The sequence below is a fragment of the Antechinus flavipes genome, chromosome 5, assembly GCF_016432865.1.
Source record: "Antechinus flavipes isolate AdamAnt ecotype Samford, QLD, Australia chromosome 5, AdamAnt_v2, whole genome shotgun sequence".
In the NCBI taxonomy this organism is placed as follows: Eukaryota; Metazoa; Chordata; class Mammalia; order Dasyuromorphia; family Dasyuridae; genus Antechinus; species Antechinus flavipes.
Genome location: NC_067402.1, coordinates 183,278,246 through 183,293,715, shown reverse-complemented (window position 1 = coordinate 183,293,715; position 15,470 = coordinate 183,278,246). Strand labels below are relative to the sequence as shown.

The following is a 15,470-nucleotide window of genomic DNA, read 5'->3' as shown; positions in this document are numbered from 1 at the left end:
AGACCCCTTTTCTTCTTCCCCCAATTATAGTGCCCAATGACTCCAATACTTAGATCTATAAATATTGATAATATATAAACTTTGTTTTCCCACCAATCACTGTCCTCAATCTTCTGGGAAATGAGAAAAACTGTTAAAACATCACTGGGACATGAGGGGATGCGACCTTTTAAAAAAGGGACCTGTAAAGTCATTTTTGTTACCTTGTTCCCCATATATTGATCTGTTATTGATAAAGATATGTAACATTCCCCTTGTTTAGCCATAAAGTGTGTAAATCATCAATTTTGAGCTGGAAGGAAGCCAAGATGCCATCTAGTCCAACCCCATCATTTCACAGATAAGGAAAATGAAATCTGGAGAACTGTGGCTTATGCACAGTTACATAAATGGTTGCTGTGTGATACAATGGTGTGTAATCCAGTATCTAGAATTAATTCCATTTGAGATGTTTTATGTTTTATGTAACTCTTTCCTTTCTTAGTGCAGATGTTTTAATAATAATAAAAAAAATAAGGTAACATTTATATAGTGTTTTAAAATTTTGAAATATTATCTCATTTGATCCTTACAGCAATTCAGGGAGATGGGTGCTGTTATACTCGTTTTATAGATAAGAAAATAAGCAAATAGAAATTAAGTGACTTGCCCAGTGTCATATAGCAAGTAAATTTCTAAGTTAGAATTCTAACTCAGGTGTTCCTGATTCAAAATGTAGTTCTCTGTCTACCATGCCACCTAGATTGACTTAAAAAAAAAAAAAGAAAAGAAGCAGTATTTGTCACTAAATATAGGAAATAAAATGCATAGAACTTTTTAGAATAAGAAAATCTTTTGAATTCAGGGAATGACACTAATTTATACATGGCACTCTAGGAATGGCTTTCCTTCTTATATCATCAAGTTTTAATAGTCATTTGCTCCCAAATTTCTTATTAATAGCATCCTATCCTCTGCTCTTGTCTCTTTCTTAAACCTTTCCTTAAACTTTCACTTATGACTGCTTCTTCTTCTTCCTCCTCCTCCTTCTCCTCTTTCTGCTGCTGCTGCTGCTGCTGCTGAGGAATTTTCTTCCTCAGATTTCTCTTAACACTTTGCACAGATCTGTACTTTCCCCTTATTTCATTCTCCCCTTCATAGTAGTTATTTGTGTAACTGTCCATTCACTACTTTACCCCCATTGAATTATAAGATCCACATGAACAGGACCTATGTCATATCTGTGTTTCTTATTATGGCACTTTGCATATTTTTTGCATTTGGCTTAGTAGAGTCTACTTACCATTAAAACATCAACAGAATTATTAAATGTATCAAAATTACTTGACCACATCACAATGATTTATCATTGAAAGAGAGGAAAATGTGAGGGTTTAACATAGTACAAATGATATACAGATAGCTAATTATTCTGGCATTTAATTACAGAATTAAGGAATGTTTAGCTTGATCATTAAATCTTCAAGTTCTGATTTTCTCTGAATAGTGACCTAATTCAAACTTGTTCTAGACCTAAATACTTCTCAACCTAGCTGGATGAGAATTATATCTTTGGACTTTAATTTACTTTTTTTAGTACTAGTCTCAAGAGTTCTTTCTTCTAGTTATTAAGGGAGCAGATAACTCATATCCTTATATGTCTCTTCTATTTGCTAACTTCCCATTTCTGTTTTCTACTAATTTCTAATTGATTTTCCTCTTTTCTTCCTTATACTATATTATACCTGGGGACTCTGCTTGTCTTTCATTTCTTTTAGTGGGCCATTAGTATCAAATTAAAGTCCAAATAAATGCATAAGTGAATAAAAAAGTATTTATTAAGGCTGAACTGTGTGCCAAGCACTGTGCTAAATAGAAAAGTGAGATAGTCTAGCTCTTATGGAACTCACATTCTGACTGGGGGAGACAGTATGTATGGAAGGGTTCAGCTGCAGGGCAGATGAAAGGGAATCTCTTAATTAACATATACAGACATAGGTATTTGAAAAAAAAACTGAGAAGCTAATGTTCTAGCTCCAGGAACAAATGTATATTCAACAATATGTGTACACTAAGGAAAGGACTTTTTTTCACCTCATTATAACACCACTTGTCACCCACATTCTTGTTTGAGGTGATGGCTTAATCCAATTCCCTGTGTTCCATTTATAATTGGAAAGGGAAAAACATTACATATTGAAAGCAGTGATATCCTGGAAGCAAAAATACTTGTGTGTTATAATTTTGTCTCTTATTTTTATTCATGTTTGTTTGCCAGAAGTCATGCCTTTCTATTCTATGTTAACAAGCACCTCTTAGACACTCACATTTAGAATTCCATTTATTTTTCATTTGTTTTTCATGGAATAAATGTGTAGAATTGGACCTGGCCAACTCAGAAAAATTTCTGTTATCTGTATCAAAAGTATAAGGAGCTCTTTGGCAAAAATGTGACTAACTGTAAACTGTTCTACCCTGGTTTTCTAGATGCCTTTGTATTTTGTAAGTTGTCATTGTGAAGCCCATCTCCCACTTTTGGTAATAAGCCTTGCAATAAATTTTTTTCTTTTATACACCAGGGTTTTATATTTTAAATGTAACCATGTAATCACTTTGGATTTTGACATTTAATAACTCCCCCTGAAATACCTGGGAGGAATTTTACATCTAATTCTCATTTTAAAGGGCTCTAACATTTAATTCCTCCCATGTACTTTAGTGGGAGGAATTAAATGCCAAATTTAAAGTAATTATATATGTAGTGTTAAAAACATCAAATATGCATCAAAAATTTATGGGTTTCAAAGGAAGTTGGGTCAAGACTTAACTTTGTCAACCCGAGAACCTGAAGAGTATGTTCTGTTTACAAAGTGATCACAATCTAGATTGGATGATGGATCGAAGGAGAAGAGAGACTTGAGGCAAGGAGACCAATAAGGCTTTTGCTGGAATTGGTTGCAATAGAACTAATATCTACCAGTGTTTCACTGCAACATAAGTTAGACCTATCCCTAGATTGGAAGCCTAGATTCTTTGGCTTCTGAAATATCATATTCCAAGCTCTCCACTCTTTATGGTGGTCTTATCTAGATTTTTGCAAGTCTCCTTACTGATTTTCCTGCCTCATGTCTCTCAACAATTTAGTCTGTTCCACATACTGCTGCCAAAATAATTTCCCTTAATCACATCTGACTGGGATTTCCCTATTTAATCAACTCCCATTATCTTCTTATTGTCTCTAATGGAGTGAAGTTCAGAAGGATGAGCACCTTTGGTGGAGGGCTTGCAAATCCACTTTTGCTATTCATCTGATTCATCCAACTCTCACTGGTGGCTCCAAGAAGTTGCAATATGTTCAGTAGCCTCACTTTGGTAAACTATCTCAGCAGGTGGGCTAACCTATAGGCTTCAAACCTATTAGTGAGTTAAGGAATGTCTACTCCAAGCATGAGAAGACTTCCTCCAATGGAATGAGAAGATGAAAGCAATTTGTTCCAGTGACCATAAAAGAAGCTGAAGGAGAATTTGGGCTTGGTCAGACATAGAAAATGCCAAGTTCATCCCCTGCCATTGCCAGGGCTGACTTTTGTCCTGCCACTGGACTTTGATGACTTAACCTTATAACTTCGCATTTCTCTGTCTCATTTTAATCTAATTCAAGTGCAAGTCAAGACATTACCTAAGATGTCATTGATGCTTTTTGAAAATGAAGGACAAACAACAACATTATCTCTAGCTTAAAAATGAACTTTTTTGTTTAGTTTTTAAATCCTTATATCACCTGGTCCCAGTCTACCTTTACAATGTTATTGGATATTTTTTTCCTGTGATGTTTCTTTCCAACAACACTATTTGGAAATAGTTGCTCTACATGTCTAGAATGCACTCCTTCATTATTTCTGCCTTATAGATTGCTTCTTTTTCTTTAACATTCATCTTTGACACCATCTTCTTTATGAAACTTTTCTTCATTCACTAATAGTGTTTCCCTCACATTTCCTTCCTTCCTTCTTTTGAATTTGGGATAGAATCTTGGAGTTCATCCAGAAATAGTGAGTGTAATATCTGAAAGATGAAAGGATATCAAGGAGTGATCAAACAGGTCTGAAGAGAACCAAAAAAGACAAACTATAGGATTTTGTATTTATTCTTATTAAATTTCATCTTACTAGATTCAGTCTAATGTTTTAAAGTTATATAAGTAGTAGATGAAGAAAAGGGAAGAAGAGGGAGTTCTCAGTAAATTGCCTCATTTTTTTCCCTGTAAAATATGAGGCAAGGTTCTCAACTGAGAGCACTAAGGGAAGGAGGGTCATGGAAAGTTTGAGGAGGGATGAAAAAGTTTGGAATAGTCACTGTAGAGAGAGTGGAATAATAAATTGATAAATATGGTATAGAAAAATTGCCTGGCATCATTCAGGCCCAGTTGAAGTTGTATAACATAAATTTATAGTGAACCCATTCAAAACAACTGTGTTATTTTATCCACATTCATCCTCAAAGGCATTCCTCTTATGGACATTCCAAGTGAAAGTACTCCTTCATGGAGGTGGAAGTCACCACTTTTCTAGATAACTCATTTCACTTTAGGATACCCAAATGATTAGAAAGTTGTTCCCAATTTGAAATCTAAATTAGATCCTACAATCTCTAGCACTTGCTTTTGATTCTAGCCATGGCTCGAAGGAGAATCTTCTAATCTTTCTAATCTTGTCCTTCAGACACTTAAAGGTAGATATCTTCTTCAAACTAAATATCCATACTTTCTTCAAAATGAGGGGTTTTACAAACTGAAGGAAACTGAAGCCCAGAATGATGAAAAGATTTGCCCTTTATAATCTGTCTTCAATTTACCTTTACAGATTTATTTCACATTCTCCTTTAAAAACTATGTTCTGATCACTGTGGTCTACTCTCTCCTTCCCAAATTAGGTCATCTTTCCTGTAGCACTTTATCTTTTCACAGGCTTCCCTATGTATTTGGAATATGTGACCCCTGGTTTTCTTTCAACATCAACTCATGTATCTACCTCCTTTGAGATACTCTCTCCTTCTTCAAATAGTCATGATTACATTTAGTAAATGATATAATGTATCTCTCATATAGAATGTCCTTTTTGAAGGCAATAACTTTTTATTTTTATAGTTATATCAAGAGGATACAATTTAGCATAGTAAATTACACATAGAAGATACTTTAATGAATGCCAGGATTGGATTTTTTAATATTTGTAAATCTTCAGGCAAATACATTTTTAATAGCTCTTAGCTAAGAATTTGACAGTTTTAAATTTTAAAATATAAAAATGTAATTTTATTGAAAAGTTGAATTTTGGGGTCCAGAAATTCATATTAAATTTCTGGATGTCATCTTAAGCCATTCACTTCCTATATCTTTCTCTTATGAAGCTCTTGTCCTCAATGGGCAGCAGTGATGAAGAAAAAAATAAAAACAAAACACCATCTATATACCTCTAATAACTTCTTGTTCAATACTTTAAAATCTTTAAAAATGCTTTCTAGATTTTACTGGCATGATTATTGGTTAGTAGTCACTCAATTATCCTTCCTCTTAATTTTGGGTGGTTTTTTATTAGGTCTTGGCTATATATTCTGAAAAGATAGTAGACCTTTCTATTGTTATTAGGGCAGCAAATAACTCTCTTAGTATCCAGTCGATATGGAACAATCTATCTGTCTTTGTCTCTTCTTCCTTTCTGAATAAATTTCTCATGAAATTAAGTAACAGAAAGTAGATGCTTCCTATTCACAAGGGTCAGCCACTTCCTCTTACAGAAGAGGCTCCTATTTTTTCCTTAGCTTCAGGTATTCACAATATTAGGTATTTTTAGTACCAAAAGTGATAGCAGAGCTATTGACTAATTTTCAACAATGGATTTTGTCATATGGCATCTTATATAAGTGTGACAATAAATTACTCTTTTTTCTTTCCTTCCTCTCCTCTTTTTTCCCCCTTCCTCTTTGCTCCCTCGCTCCTCCTTCCCTTCCTCCCCATCTTCCTTCATCCCTCCCTCCCTCCGTATCTCTCTCTCTCTCTCTCTCTTTCTCTCTCTCTCTCTCCTTCCCTCCCTTCCTCCCTCCCTCCCTCTCTCTTTTCTTCCCTCCCTCTCTCTTTTCCTCCCTCCCTCCCTCTCTTTCTCTCCTCTTTCTCCCTCTCCCTTGACTGTGTGTAAAATAGAAATTCATTCTTTGAGTTTCTTGCTTCTAGAAAGAAGACCAGCCTGAGCTTTGAGTTCAGCTAGCAATCATTTGTCATAGCAGAGATATAAAATATCACATGACAAAATTCCCCATGCTCTCTATTCTTGTTGAAACAAATCCATATGCTGGCCATTCCTCAGGAGAACTTTTATATCAAAATGCATGTGGGTTTCTTCAAATTCAGAACTATCAGTTATTGTCTCACCTTACCATAACTAACCTTTCTCCTTCCTCACATTGGCTTTTAGTCTGTCTTACCAAACTGACTTACTTTATCACCATCATTGTCTTTATTAGTGTTTACGTAGCACGTTAAGTTTTGGAAAGCACTTTGTGTGTTATTTCATTTGGTCATGGTTCCCTCATGCTTTCACTGTTTCCAATGCCTAGAATAAATTCTTTCCTCCCCTCTACTTCATTCAGTCCCTCTCTTCATTTAAGATGCAGCTCAAGTACCACTTTCTATATGAAGCATTTTAAAAATCCATTTAAACTACCTTTATTTGACTACTTTATATATATTTGTATTTATGCTCTTTATGAGTGAAGCATTTACTATGTGTAAAGTACTGGAGATACAACTAGAAATGACAGTCCCCTGTTCTCAAGGTGCATATGGGAGGCTTTAGCTGTAAATCAGAATTCATGGCCCTGATCAGTAATCATGGATCTCAGAATGCAGTAACAAAGTAGATGATAGTGCTTCTTTTTTTATTGTTATTTCCATTGATAACAATCATATCATTTTTCTATATTGAACCATTTGATAATTCCAAAGATTTTGGTGAAAAGAATTTTCTTCTTGAAGTTTTCAAAAAAATATGATTATAGTACCTATAGGAGCAAATGCCTGGTTGTAAATAATTCCATAGGGGTTGCAAGATGATGGCTGTGAAGACATCCTAATATATGAAGTACTGGACAAAATCTTTAGAATAATACCTTTTTCATGCATCTATATATAGAAAGTCTGTTTTAAAATTTAGAGAATGGCTCAGGAGAGTTAAGAGTTAAGTCAGAAACTCAAGCCATGAACAAACTTAATAGCATCCTTATTCTTTTCTTTGTTGCTGTTTGCTAATGTCAGCTCTGTGAATACAGATAAGAAAGTTTCACAGATCCAAGCCAAGACCATAAAAGCAATCCCTGATCTCTATGCTTTAAATAATAAGTTTGCAAGGTTAGCTATGGGGTGAGCCAATCCCTCCTGCAACCCTTTACTCTTTCTTCCCTTTGCTCTAAGATGGCCAATTATATAGCTCAGATACTAAAGCATAGATTTGGAAGTGGAGGCAAGTGATAATACTTTGTCTTCTCATTAATCATTACTCCAGAATTCCTGGAATGTGAAGAGAACCAGTGAAGCATAATTCTCATGTATCAGATATGAGAATGTGTGTAGTGTGTGTGTGTATGTGTGTGTGTGTGTGTGTGTATGTGTGTGTATGAATGATATGAGGAAAGCTTGGAAGCCATTTTTATGCTGTTATATTTCTTAAACTGATCTGGGGACTCTGGTGCTATATGGTACAGATGGTTGGCATGAAACTCATTCTAGACATATTTTCCCTAGAAGCACTTGGAAGAATTATAATGCCTATGTTTTTAGCCTTAGAGCCCTAGCTATCATTAAAAAAAATAAAAAAAAATTGCCTTCAGTAAATCTTTCTCGAATCCATTAGCTTGCGGTGAATTTTGACTTCCCTTTTTCTATTATGCTAGCAAACTTACTACATAATATCCATTTGGAGAGCACTTGCTACTAAATGTTGGGTAAAGGGCAGAAAAGACTTTTAGCTCTTGAATATCTAAAAGATAAATTCTTTCCCTTGTACTAGAAATGTTGGCTTTAGCAGTAAGGGAAAAAAATAAAGGAATTAGATTAGACAGTGAAGAAATAAAATTATCATTGTTTGCAGATGATATGATGATATACTTAGAGAATCCTAGAAAATTATCCAAAAACCTACTGGAAACAATTAACAGCTTTAGCAAAGTTGCAGGATATAAAATAAACCCACACAAGCATTTTTATATATTACTGACAAAGCCCATCAGCAAGAACTAGAAAGAGAATTCTGTAGACAAAATAAAATACTTGGGTGTCTACCTGTCAAGACAAACTCAAGAACTATATGAATATTATTACAAAACTCTTCTTATACAAATAAGTCAGATCTAAACAACTGGAAAAATATTAATTGCTTATGAGTAAGCAAGCTAATATAATAAAAATGACAATTTTGTCTAAATTAGGCTACTTGTTCAGTGCCATACCAATCAATCTGCCAAAAAATTATTTTATAGAACTAGAAAAAATAATAAAAAAATTCATCTGGAAAAATAATAAGTCATGAATGTCAAGGGAATTAATGAGGAAAAAAAATGCAAAGGATGGTGGCTTAACAGTAGCAAACTAAAACTATATTATAAAACAGCAGTCATCAAACCATTTGGTAGGGGCTAAGAAAGAGTGATAGATCAGTTCAATAGATTAGATACATATGACACAATAATCAAGACCTATTTTAACCTAGTGTTTGATAACCCCCCCAAACTCCAGCTTCTGGAGTAAAACCTCACTATTTGACAAAAATTGCTAGGAAAGCTAAAAAATGATGTCAGAAACTTGGTATAGACCTACACCTCTCACTCCATACCAAAATAAGGTCAAAATGGGTACATGATTTGGACATAAAGGATGCTACCATAAACAAATTAGGAATGCATGGGATAATTTACTTATAAGATCTTTGGAGAAGGGAGGAATTTATGATCAAAGAAGAACTAGAGAACTTTATGAAAGGCAAAATGTACAACTTTCATTACATTAAATTAAAAAGGTTTTGCACAAACAAAACCAACAGAAACAAGATTAAAAGAAAAGTACAAAGTTGAGACAAAAATTTTTAGAGAGTGTTTCTGATAAAGGTCTCATTTCTAAAATATATAAAGAACTGTGGCAAATTTATAATAAGACAAGTCATTCTCTAATTAATAAATGGTAAAAGGATATGAAATGACAATTTTCAGATGACAAAATTAAAGCCATCTGTAATTATATGAAAAAATGCTCTAAATCACTATTGACTTGAGAAATGCAAATTACAAACAAACCAAAAAAAAAAAACAAAAAAAAAACTCTGAGGTACTACCTCACACCTCTCAAATTGACTAATATGACAGGAAAAGATAGTGATAAATGTTGGAGAGGATGTGAGAAAACTGGGACACTAATGCATTATTGGTGGAGTTGTGAAATGATCCAACTGTTCTGGAGAGCAATTTGGAAGGGCTATCAAACTGTGCATATCCTTTGATCCAGTAGTGTCTCTCTTGGGTCTGTATCCCAAGGAAATCCTTGGGAAATTCCTTCATAAAGGAAGGAAAAGGACTCATGTATGCAAAAATGTTTGCAGCAACTCTTTTTGTGGTAGCAAAGAATTGGAAAATGAATAGATGCCCATCAATTGAAGAATGGCTAAACAAGTTATAGTATATGAAAATAATGGAATATTATTGTTCTATAAAAAATGATGAACAAGCTGATTTTAGAAAAGCCTGCAAAGATTTATATGAACTAGTGCTGTGTGAAAAGTTCTAGTTTCAAAATTGCTTCAAATAGCTTTCTCCATTAATTTTCATTTAAAAGCAACAACAATCATCTCTTCTCTCCAACTTCCCCTAACCCCCCCTATTCATTACACTATCATAACTAAGAACTATAAGACTTTACCTTACATCACTCCAACGCAAATCGAGCACTTTAATTAAGCTAAGCTCTCTCAAAAGCTCCAGCAGCGCTTAAGCTACTTCTTCGAATTTGCAATTCAACGCTGCTTCTCAACTCTGATTCCTGGATTTCTTTATGTGACATATTCTTAGTACCTATTGCTACCCCATCTTTTTTACCTATTTTGTTAATTTTTAATGAAATAACATCCAGAACCAAATTCCAGTCATGAGTTTTATTATATCAAATCTCAGTGAGGTAAAACTTGCCTTTTTGCGTTAGTATCTCTTGTTCATTTTGTTTGTGACCTAAATTTTATGTATTTGTTTAAAAATATTTGTAATTGGGGCAGTGTGTTTTACTACTTACTCCTTTTTTAGATTTGTCTCTTGCAAATTTCTAGTTACCTTAGCTGCTATTTTTTTTCTTTGTTGGAGGTACTCTTTCTTTATTGCATCTAGTGGTGTGTGTGTGTGTATGTGTGTGTGTGTGTGTGTGTGTGTGTGTGTGTGTGTGTGTGTGTGTGTTTGTTTATCCTTACATTCTTTTTAGTTTAAATCCATTTTTATTTGATTTGCAAGATAATAGGCAAATGAAACTTTTATCAGTAGCCTATAATTGCTATATTTTAAGCTATGGTCCATAAATTCAAATCCAAATCTATTGCAGAGATACTATGTTCTCATATTTTTGTCTTACAAACCTGCTTTTCTCTTCTTCGTGTGTTGTTTCAAAAGCAGTTAACCCCTTTGTTCCTCAGTTCCTTGCACAAGAGTTCAGCATGATGTTTTTGAGGCTCTGTCTATTAATGTAATTTGTGTCCATTTGAATGACCAGAAGATGAATAGTAATAGGTTTTGACAGGGAGATTCTCTATTATGTTTTGGATACCTGTCCTAGAAATACAATAGACTTTTCTGTTGTTGTTAGGTTGATGGATAGTTGCTTTAGTACCCTCCAACAAGGGATTTGCTAACTACACTATTCTTCTCCTCTTCTGATTCTTACTAGATAATTTCTCATCTGAAGGCTCTTTCAAATTGTTTTGAACATTTGATAAGCTTCAAAAAAGTGTTTGGGACCACGGAGACTGCCTCTTATGGCAGAGACATTGCCCTTACATTGTTTGTGTGTGTGTGTGTGTGTGTTTATTATAGCTTTTTATTTACAAGATATATGCATAGGTAATTTTTCAGCATTGACAGTTGCAAATCCTTTTATTCCAACTTTTTCCTTCTCCCCCCTCCCCTAGATGGCAGGTTGACAAATATGTTAAAGTATAAATTAAATAAAATATATGTATACATGTCCAAACAGTTATTTTGCTGTATAAAAAGAATTGGACTTTGAAATAGTGTACAATTAGCCTGTAAAGGAAATCAAGCATGCAGGCTGATAAAAATAGAGGGATTGGGAATTCTATGTAGTGGTTCATAGTCATCTTCCAGAGTTCTTTTCCTGGGTGTAGCTGATTCAATTCATTACTGCTCTATTTGAACTGATTTGGTTCATCTCATTGTTGAAGAGAGCCAAATCCATTAGAATTGATCATCATATAGTATTGTTGTTGACTATATAATGATCTCCTGGTCCTGCTCATTTCACTCAGCATTAGTTCATGGCTTTTCTGAATCTCCAGGCCTTTCTGAAATCATCCTGCTGATCATTTCTTACAGAACAATAATATTCCATAATATTCATATACCACAATTTATTCAGCCATTCTCCAATTGATGGGCATCCATTCAGTTTCCAGTTTCTGGTCACTACAAAGAGGGCTGCCACAAACATTCTTGCACATACAGGTCCCTTTCCCTTCTTTAAAATCTCTTTGGGATATAAGCCCAGTAATGTCACTGCTGGATCAAAGTGTATACACAGTTTGATAACTTTTTGAGCATAGTTCAAAATTACTCTCCAGAATAGCTGGATGTATTCACAATTCCACCAACAATGTATCAGTGTCCCAGTTTTCCCACATTCCCTCCAGCATTCCGTATTATCTTTCCCTGTCATTCTAGCCAGTCTGACAGGTGTGTAGTGATATCTCAGAGTTGTCTTAATTTGCATTTCTCTGATTAATAATGATTTGGAGCATCTTTTCTATGGCTAAAAATAGTTTCAATTTCTTCGTCTGAGAATTGTCTGTTCATATCCTTTGACCATTTATCATTGCTCTTACATTGTAATTTCTTCATGTAAACAGAAACTTGGTCAAAATCCTTTTAAGGGATAATAATCTAGATAATAATCTAGAGCTGGTCTTCTAACTTCCTTTTTCATTGTTAAGTTGGGTCCCTGGGACTTAATTGGCTATTTTTTTCACATATGGTTCTAATGGTAACTCAGCAAGATTGGGAGGAAGGGTGATTCATGAGCCCTACCATTGTGCTTCCCCTATTGATGATCAATCGATAACAGGCAGACAATTTGCTTTTAGAAAGAAGAATTTTCTGAACTGGTATAATAACAATTAGTATAAAACTTCTTCCCCAGAAATCTGTTATACACTTTCCAGTATATCTAGAGTTCAGGAGAAAGTGCTACAGGAGATTACCTGTTGCATAATGTTAATTTGTAGCTCTAGGTTTCCAAAATCATTTTCTGCCTTTTGTGGGGCACTCATGAAGTTTCCCTTAGACAAGGTATAGCATCTTTGCTTGGATTCTTGTAAAATCTTGAAGCTACTTTTCTTCAGTGTTTAGTTTGTTCTTGTTTTTTGACATGGGCACTTTATCAACTGTTTTGATACTTCCAGGAACAAGATGCTAAAATATCAAATCTTGTAATTGTCTGAAGTTCACAAGGTTCTGATTCCAGTATAGGGTTCAGGATAAGAAGATTATAGTCAAGGCTGGGTTTCTTCCTCAAACAAGCTTTTCCTTCTCAGGGATTGATTAGCAAATTCTACCATTGAGATACCAGACACTCAAAATTCTTAATTCCAAAGTACCTTGTTGATTTGATATAAGCTTCAAGAGATTTGAGCAAATTCCTCAACTAAGACTTCTGTTGCACCTGGTTGAAATGCCGTTAATTGATTGATTGAGTCAATAGAGATTTCTGGAACTTGTTCACAACTGGTTCATGCCTATGATTGATTAACTTAATTTCAATGTCTTCTCACCCTATAAATGCATCCAGGTCAAGTGAGGTGGGATGATTGATTGATTAATTCAGTAGACCCCCACTACCACCCTGACACAAAGTTTACCCATTTCTCATTTACTAATAGAAAAATCAGAAACCTCCAGATACATTGTAAATATTACCTGACAATACTTTTCACATCCAAAAGAGAAAGAAACTCAAGTTGCTTTATGTTAGGTAAGCCACTGGGGGAAAAAAAAATCTCACTTTACTTATCATAAAATGTTAAAAAAAAAAAAAAAAAAAAAGAAAAGGAAAAAAAAGATTTGTGATGACATTGAAGTATGGTAATCTTAAATGTGTTCTGCATTGTTTTTAAAAGCTTTGTGTATAAAATTCATAGTACTTTCTAATCCTGATAAAGTAGCCTAATTTTCTAACTTGCTTTTGTTCAGTAAAATGTATTTCTAAATCCATTTTAAGCAGCTATTTCTTCAATTTGAGCAATTTTCTCTTCAGTTAATAGATTCCACACAAGAATATCTGACTTTTAATGTTAATGCATACTCTATATTCCAAACTCACTATAATAATAGGAAATATAATCAAAATTAAATCCAGTTGTTTAAAGCATATCTAGTGTGTTATTGTGTTAAAACATTTTTTCCATTTTCTCCATTTTGCTAAAGCATGATACCAAATAGTTTTTTTTTTAATACTTCTATTGAAAATTTGGGGTCTTCCTCCCTCTTCTATCCCTGACAAAAAATAATAGAAAAATGATGGGTTGATATTTCTGTGAATCAATGATATTGATATAGATAATTCCTCCATGGGTACATATCATAAACCATATGTGCCTTCTCATATTTTGAAATTCTTGCACATTTCCTTCCATTCCTCCTCCTTAAGTGACCTGCTCTACATGCTTAAAGGCCTTTTTCTATTTTTTGTTTTTTGTTTTTTTGCATATTTTATAAATACAATTATGATGCTGTTTTCCTGAACATAAACTTGGCAGAACATGGATATATCTAGCCTAGTCGAATGTCTAATCTAGATATAGTAGTTTACAGATCAATTTATCTTAAAATTATGTTATCTTATCCTCCTTCTAATTGTACTAATTACATGTTAGATATGGTTCAACAATTTTAAGGTAAGTTAATTTTTAAATGATCATATATCAATACAAGGCATTTGCTTAGCATAGAAATTAAACTTTTAAAAAAGTTGCACTAATGATATCTGATTGGTAGGAAAGAAGTTCAAATTTTAAGGAATTTCTTTTCATTAGTGGTATGATGGTATTTAGTGATGCAGAAAAACCTTCTGACCAATTTTATCTCACCTGTTGTCTATCTCTAAGTTTCCAAATTCCTAGTTAATAATGTCATTCCTTTTATGTACTTTGATTGGTTTAAAATATAATAATTAAAATTTAAATGCTAGCCATTATTGTAATAGTTAGCATTAATATAGCACCTATCATGTGCCAGGCATTGCGCTAAGTGCTTTACAAATATCCCATTTGATCCTCTTGACAATCCTGCAATGTAGATGCTGTTATATCTATTTTATACCTAAGAGAACTGAGGCATAGAGTAAGCAACTTGACACAGACATATTCACACACACCCATGCAGTAAAGTCTTCCTCTTGCATTTCATGTGGTGTGAGGTGATCCTAGATTCTGTAAAGTCTGTTCCAGTTACCAGTACTAATACTGACTTCTGTCAGATACTCACCTTAGAATTGCTTGTTATAGAGATTCCAAAATAGTCTTATGAGTATGTTGTACAATGACTAACCTAATTATGGTGGAAAGACCCATTATAAGAGACTTGCCACAGAGTAGTGATTTTTTTTTTTTTCAGGCCCAATAACTATTCTGCTAAGTAATGTAAAGACTTATGGAGGAAGTACCTGTGTCATGAGATCATGATCTTTGAAGTATTCTGTTCAACTTTGGAATCTTTTTTGAAGGGGATCAATGACATGAGCAATATTTTAATTTGTGCATGAGTTGGATTTTAGTAAGTCAGAGTTGCACAAAGTTTTATTCTCTCCTCCTGAATCATTGAGGTGCAATGGCAGAACAAAAGTCAAGACAACTGGTGATGGCCCATTGTGCAGCAGATAACCTTGGGCATCTTTATTATGTAATTAAATTCTTCCACGGCATCTGATTTAGCTTCCTTTATGGCCATTAGAACAAATTGTTCTTATATAACTATTCCATTGGGAAATTTTTTCAAATTTTGGGGGTAAACACCCCCCTAACTCATTGATGGGTTTAGAATATTCTATTATTTGTGAAAGGTTAGATGTTAAATACTATCTCAGACAATAAACTAGATTTTTGAGTAAATGAAACCAAAAGTAACATTTTGATAAATGGTGAGATGATAAAGACCATTGGATAGCTTGCAGGAGTGGTATGGTG

General features: G+C 33.9%; 1 protein-coding gene across 2 annotated transcripts in view; it reads left to right on the top strand.

Moving 5' to 3' along the window:
- The window catches only part of DERA (deoxyribose-phosphate aldolase), a 114,271-nt gene that overhangs the window by 69,108 nt on the left and 29,693 nt on the right, over positions 1-15,470 (top strand). The gene's annotated exons all lie outside the window — the stretch shown is intronic.